Source organism: Trifolium pratense, linkage group LG5 (genome assembly GCF_020283565.1).
Source record: "Trifolium pratense cultivar HEN17-A07 linkage group LG5, ARS_RC_1.1, whole genome shotgun sequence".
NCBI classification, from domain to species: domain Eukaryota; kingdom Viridiplantae; phylum Streptophyta; class Magnoliopsida; order Fabales; family Fabaceae; genus Trifolium; species Trifolium pratense.
Window position 1 is genome coordinate 17,340,225 of NC_060063.1, and position 8,164 is coordinate 17,348,388.

Genomic DNA, 8,164 nt, shown 5'->3' on the forward strand with positions numbered 1-8,164 from the left:
CAAATGAGTTTAAGTACTATGATTGAAATAAAGGTTTCATCATTTGTGTGAAACTTTTCACATCCAATCACACCATAAAGGTATTCACAATACCATCCATGTGAGTCTTTACAACAAGACCCAATTTCATCATATGGGTCTTACCCATTTAGATGTCAATACCAATATCAATATATGGTTTGTGTACATGGACTCTATTTAAGATTCCGCCACTTCTCATAATTTAGGTCACTCACGACCTCCTAATAAGTCACATTTTCATCTTCTATGAGCATCAGATCACCTTGTTGAGTCATGGTAAGACAATGTCTCTCAACCGTGTGATATGACATATCCGACTTATATAGGTCTTGTGCTACTCGAATTGGTGATCCAATAACAACCCTTGTGGAACTGATTCCATGTTCATTCTCAAAAGATATGTATTTTGTGGTACTTGAATTTACTCAAGTTCTACATTACTCCCACTATCTATTCTAGAGACACATTCCTTCTAAAAGAATATTTTAATTCTAGTAACAAAACAACTTTTGTCATAGTGAGCGTTGTAGAATTAGTATTCCTGAGTTTCTTTATGATACCTCCACAAATACACATTCATCCAAGTCGGAATTAAGTTTATCTAATAAAGCTTACAATCCAAACTATCATAAAGTCGAACTAGACACTCTTACCTCCTTATCAAATATGGTGTCTTTATGATTTCTCTTATTGGAACTTTTGTGGGTAAAGAATAACTCTAATTAAAATAGATTTTCGAAAGAGTCGCTGGAGATATAAACGAACTATCTTATTTGTAATCATGTTAAACATGATGTAATATAAATAGTTGTTACTATACTCCTTATCTAAGTATTTACCATTACGACTTGTTCGTATGGTCTTAATACTTTTCAAAATTATTCCTTTACTTCATTCATAAATTCTTTGAACAAATTCAAAGAATCATACTTTGTGTCAACCACACATATTCACAACTACTAAGCTAATTAGTAATGTAAATGAAGTAAAAGAAATAAAATTATATCTAGCAAATAATTAGTTTAGTGGTTCATATACATCTCATATGTATATATTTCAACTAGATCAAATGTCACTTTGCCTTAGTTGGTAATTGACATACCGAACTATTTTCAAAAGTGGAACTCACATCCTTCAAATGATATAAATCAAATGAGTCCAAAAATTCCTATCCATGGAGTATGGAAATGTGTGTCTCGCCTATTAGTACTAAACAATATTAATTGCCACTAATTTACAAGGTTCAAATCTTATTTGATCCTTATTCATCATTGTTATAGATAAGGTTATCAAGTTGATGGAACTCAATTCCATTACTCAATTAGAACAATAGAATAGAAAACATTATTTGGATAATGAAACAACACTTGTCTATTATTCAAACAAGCAGTCCTTTCTCTTGTCAATACAAGGTTTAGGTCCAATGTTTCTATTATTAAATGAAACATAATAACAATTATTTGGTTCCATGTCAAACTCAACTTCTACGATCAATGAAACTATTTCATTCTAAACGTAGGTTGACTTTATCTATGGTCAAATTTTCACTTCTTTAAAACAACTTCATATTTCAACAAATATGAAATTAACAACTAGTATCATATACCTAAGATAAAAAGTGGATAATTTAACTTTCTATAACAAGGTCTATGAAGAAGTCTGTAACACCCCGATTTTTAAAACCAAAAAGAGGGCATTATTTTTTTTTTTTTAAAACAACACGCTAAATAAAATATTTATCAGAGTGCGCGTGAAACTCTTTACAAGCTCATTCATTAAACCATACAAACAGAAATCAATATACAATACCGAAGATTGTATTACAGGGCTTCCGAGAAGCAAGTGTGTACCTGAATAAATTACAACCAAAGGACACAAAAAGTCTGAGTACCAAATACAGTCATCCAAAATATAATCTAGACCTTAAGCCTAGTCCAAAAGCACGGTCTAACTAAGACCACCAGCTACTCCCGGGATACTCCACGAAAACATCGTCGTCCTCACGACTTACGGCCTCAGGTAACGCTCCATCGACTAGGGGTGGGAGGAGCCCGCGACATATAGAATACATAGCAAGGGTCACCAACTGGAAACACATATACAAATACCAAACAAACAAATACCAACGGAGAAAGCTCTTTAAACACATAGACATTCCCACCAACGGGCTCATATAAACCAAAGCATAAAAGCCTAATGCAAACCTCTAATGCAATGAATGCGACAACCGCCACTGGTCTCGCTAACCTCTAACACAACAAATGCGACGACCGCCACTGGTCTCACATACCCAAACACTCGTACAAAAATTAATACAATCCATAAGGATTAAGGTGGATCCACTCCCGCAATCACACCCCATGGTCCACTCCCGCAACCATGTTCCTACTAAAAGGTTAATCAATAAAATCTCGAAGGATTTAAGGTGGATCCACTCCCGCAATCACACCCCATGGTCCACTCCCGCGACCACGTACTGAGAATCAATAAAACCACGAAGGGTTAAGGTGGACTCACTCCCGCAATCGCACCTCATGGTCCACTCCCGCAACCAAGTATTGAACTCAATAAAACCCCGCAAAAATTAAGGTGGATCCACTCCCGCAATCACACCTCGTGGCCCACTCCCGCAACCACGTATTGAACCCCATAAAATCCCTCAAACATTTGGGTGGATCCACTCTCGCAATCACACCCCGTGGTCCACTCCCGCAACCACTTATTGAACACCTGAGCATGCGACACTCTTATCTACGCTAATGCAACAACCTACATATTCACATAATATGTAATTCCACAACATGTCAACACATATATTTAACCAAATCATATGTAAGACAATTAACATCATGTATTCATCACAACTCATCTCGAGAATACATGCCACAATCATGCCAAGCAAAACAAGCAAGCAACCAAGCACAACAAGCAATCATACAAGCACAACAAGCAAGAATACAAGCACAACAAGCAATCACAACAACAAGCATACCACTATGCTATCGACGAAATTTAATACGGAAGTAAAAAGGTGCCCTTACCTCGGCTAAGCTTCCAACACAAAACCACAACGTTCGCACTAATCTACCGTTTCGTGCTTCCTAAAAATAGTGAGCGGACAATGCATAAGTTACTCACGAATTACCTTAATGAAACGAAACCTATTCTCAAAAATCTAAAGGGGTCCAAGGCACTTTCTAACACTCTCGGACAACGATTTCGAGGCTTTTCCTGATTGATCAAAAATCCAAGTAAAACTCTTCACGTTTTACTAATTAAACGAAATAGTTCTCATTCCAAAATCTTTTAAAACAAAACAAGTCCGAACCCAACACATCTCTCGTCCGACTTATAATAAAATACTCTTTTTAAACACAATTCTCAACAAAACGGTTTTCAAACCAAAATGACCATAACTCATTCAATCCTAGTCCGATCGAGACGAGCCATACGCCAAATTCATCGTCTCGAAAAGGCGGATCAAATGGTTAAGTTTTTAGGACACAAAAACAATTTTAAAGTGACCTAAATACCCTCAAGGATTTCGGCCAGAATCCAAAAATAAAGCTAGTTCAAACATTTTTCATTGCAAAACCATGCCATTGATCACTTAGTTCCCAAAATCATTTATTTGAACAAACAAACATTTTTCTAAACCACAAACTAAAACTCATGAAAGTTTCCTCTTGAACACTCAAGAACAATTTTCTTGTTTTTCAAAACTAAACCCTTTTTCACATATCCATTTCTCTAAAAGCTTTAAAACAACTCACTAAACACAAAAACTAAACCATTTTCCATGTTCTTGATCAATTAGAATTTTCTCCAAAAACCCTAATCCCATTTCTTCATGAGCTTCTCATCAAACTCATGGAATCCAACAAACTAAACCTAAACAATCTTAGTTAAACACTCATGAACACATCCTATGGATCACAATTCATTTTCTAACAAATTCTCAAATTATTTTTCTCAAGAACATAAACATAAATCATCAAACCCTAAGGGTTTGGCCAGCTATAGAGGAAAGAAAGGATCAAGTTACCTTAGTGATGTTACTCTTGCAAGTTCCAAGGATTCAACTAGCTTTGGATGAGATGATTTGGTCAAGAAATGAGAATTTTGTGATGAATAGTATGAAGGGGAATGGTTCACGGTTTTGAAGAGGAAAAGAGGAGTGAAAATCTGATTTTTCTAAGTCCTTTAAGTGCCTAAACCTCCTTACTATACAAAGGTCTTTGCCATTCCTAGCCCTTGGATCAAATGTGCAACTAAAGCCTTGTTAATTCCTAGCCAATGGATCAAGTTTGACTTGTCAACAAAAGATATTTTCCTCATGGTTCTAAAAGTCCTCGCCTCACAGACGAGTCGCATCTCGATTACGGACCAAACTTGCGCAAACAGAAAATCTATAACCTAAAAGTCCTCCGTAAACGATTTCCAAAACTTATCGCTAAACATTTTTCCTCGACTGTGTTTTCCAACCCTACCTCTTAAAAATATTCTAATGACGGTTCCCAACTCGCGCCGATATATAAAGTTCACATCTAAAATGTGAAAGAATTCTGAACTCGGAAAAATTTAGAACATCGGGTAAATTCTCGCTCGTTTTCTCAAAAACTAGGGCAACGCGAAAAATGAAATTCTAAAAGCACAGAAACGTCCTCACTCATAAAAGAAGACTAAGGAAACAAACTTCAAGATATTCCAACACTCGAGCACGAAACAGGCACGATCTCAGCAACTTATGTCGTTAAAACGACGATACACGAACCAAATACTTAAAACCCTAAACCAACTAACCACAACCCATGGTTCTCACACCAAACAATGATATCAAGCATTTCTTAACTCAACCAATAAACCTCGGAATCGAAAACTACGCGAAAAATTAAGCAAAAAGGCTTCGGGTACAAAAACCCCTAAAAGTCAACAAAAGTCAACAACTCTGAAAACGACTCAAAACGACTCCGTCGACTTCAACCAACAAAACATACTCATTTATTCCACTATTTCCAAAATACATTCAAACAATTAACACACTTAAAGTAAGGTGGAATTTAGGGTCTTACAAAGTCTTACTTCTTTCTTCAACTTTAACTCTTTCAAAATCATTAGTAGTTTTTCTCGTATTTGAGAGAACAATTCTCAATACATGTACCAATTCAGAAACTCCTTTCTGAACTATTTATCCTTCGTAAGGACATTTTACGGTAAAATATAAAATATATGCCAAATATATCTAACTACGAAAATAAGAATATTTGTATAATGATTAAAACATATTTAACTAGGTCTTTAATTAAATATGCTCCCTTAGTCAAAAAAAAAATTAAATATGCTCCCACTATTTTACTCAAACCAAATGACCCTCGACATTTGATTCGGAAAATCCCGTTGGAAGATTTTCTAGTGGGAATGAGATCCATATTTTACTATGTTCTAAGTCAGCGTTGGACTGATTACACAAAACATAGTTATTTTAGGTAGGAAACTCCTTTCCAATTGTATCTCATACAACTCTCATATCATTTCCGTTGGGTGAATAACACTTATTCTAATCCATCATATGGAGTAACCCAACAATTGCTTCTAAAATCATATAATCATATTATATTTCTTTTAGTTAAGTTAGACCCAATGAATAGCAATCGGGTAAACTGGTTACCTCACAGCAACTTATCAATATAGACAATGCACTTTACGTTGGCAAAACCTACATTGATCGATATTGATCTTGAAGGGTGCTAAATGTTGGAAAGCTTTCAACTTAATATTTCTTTTAAGGGATTTTAATTAAATTTAATTTCACCGTATTTTGTATCTCATACAAAACGTGTTTCAATTTACATGACACTCATGTAAATATATGTTTAACAATTATATAAAATATTCAAAACATATATAATTAAAACATTCATCTCATGCATCACATACATAAAATAAACTAAGGTAGTATAGTTATGGTCTCCTAAAATGAAAGAATTAAATAAACTAATTTATTACAATTCTTTGACCCTCGAGCAAACTTCTCAAGTTACTCCGTCGACATCCTTCGTTTGACTTTGTCTCCCGTCATCACGAGCAATTACAATTATTTAAAATAAATAAAATAAATAAATTGTCACGACACGCAGGCCGTATTTATAAAATAATAAACCACGACACGCAGGTCGTATTTAAACTAAATAAAATAAACTCAAACACGCTATGGCCATAACTATACACTTCTAATAACTAATTAAAATTAAATAATTAATTAGCGCATCGCAAAATTATTTAACAACAATTATTAAATAACACTTTAATTATTTGAATTAACTATTAATTCAAAGAAATTACTATAATTGGTCAAAATTGGTTTCCAAAACCAAAATAGGATTCCGGTCATTAAAACAATAAAACCAATCAATTTTGAATTTGATTTGCTGTTATTTTTTTTTTAAGCCATAAAATCTTGAACCAAATTCAAAACATGCCTAATATAATTGATTGATATATATATGGCAGTTCCAAATTTTCTAAAAGAAAGAAATATGGCAGTTCCAAATTTGAACCATTCTTTCTTGGAAAGTTAATATATTATCAATCAATTATATTTAATCAAAAATCACATCTAATGTGATAATGGTCCGCATGATCAAATCATGATATATTATTTTAAAATTGAATCAAGAACAAAAATATTGAACTAATATATTATTCAATCTCATTGAACAACAATTAATTCAACAATTTATTCAATAACAAAGATCGATCATCATAAAACAAAACTATTGGCAATTGGTAACAGACCATGTATCGACCATCACATGGAGATACCCGGTATCAATTTGAAAACACTAATTTGTTTAAAGGCAGTAGAAAAAATTCACCGAGAATAAGAACAACTTCTCATACTCAAAATAAGGTCTGTCATGTATATCTCATATACATTGTAACAATAATACCAAATGAATCATATTCAAAAACAACAAACATGATATATGAAATCTAACCGACCAAAAAAAGAAATCGAAAGCACACATGTCGCATCACATAAGTCGGCGCTCATACATGGTAACATAAAATAGATGTATATAATTATGAACATATCGCCATATAATCATCCTTATACATCTACCAATTCGAATTTAATGATTTAATCACAACCATTGCTCTGATACCACTGAAGGGATTTAAGAGGGGTTTTTCAAAATAATTAATCCTCTTAGCGGAACAATCCCGATGAACGGATCTTGATTAAACCATTAATCACAAATCAAAGAACATAAAACCACAAGTTTATGTGTTTACCTCTTGAAGTGCAGAACCTTTGAGGTAGAAACTGTTTCTGATCACGAGCAAAGCAAAGTAACGATGCATCTACTCAGTCCACACTAACAGAACTTCTCTGATGACCGGTGCTAGCCAATTCCACCAGAGATTCAGAGAGAATATGGTTTAGAGAGCGGCGGCTAGGTTTCACTTTGTGAATTAGGTTAAGCTTACAAAACTTCATCACAAGGGTTCTATTTATAGAACCACTTGTGTGGTTATCAAACCAAGCACTGCACCGTACCTTACGGTGGACCGCATTTCTCTATTTTCATAAATTAAATAATAAGTCATACTTAATTATTTAATTACTAATAAGTCCTACTTATTATTTTATAAATAAGTCTTACCTATTTATTTCTCTCATCTATCTGTTCTTTGTGTGTGACCCTATAGATTCTCGTAACGTTGGCGATAATATTAAATCAAATATTTAATATTATAAACAGTGAGCGGTATCTAGCAACACATCACTGCTACCCAAGTGACGAGAATGTCATGTGATCTGACGAAACCTTTCTGTGATAACGATCGTGTGTATAATTATCCCTTTGCCCTTATGTCTATATTGAACACAAGGCATAGTATGTCACCCTTGCTAAGTTCAATATTGGGCCCATAGACATATCTCCTGTTATGTAGGAGGGGCAAATTCCATCTAGGTCACTCATGTCCCTCAGCATGATTCGTGGAATACCCATCAACCAACTTTATAGTCATCCTGTTACGGATAACGTTTGAATGGCAACAAGGTAATACACTCCTACATCTAGGGTACATAGTGATTTCAGGTCGAAGGGTGGAATACACCATTATCACTATGAGA

At 34.2% G+C, this 8,164-nt stretch overlaps 1 long non-coding RNA gene across 1 annotated transcript; it reads right to left on the bottom strand.

Moving 5' to 3' along the window:
* Positions 1-2,024: 2,024 nt before the first annotated feature.
* Positions 2,025-4,529, bottom strand: LOC123883640. Its single transcript, XR_006800343.1, has 3 exons — positions 4,067-4,529; positions 3,063-3,122; positions 2,025-2,055 (listed from the first exon to the last, which is right to left on the bottom strand). It is a non-coding gene; the product is annotated as an uncharacterized LOC123883640 (long non-coding RNA).
* Positions 4,530-8,164: the final 3,635 nt, after the last annotated feature.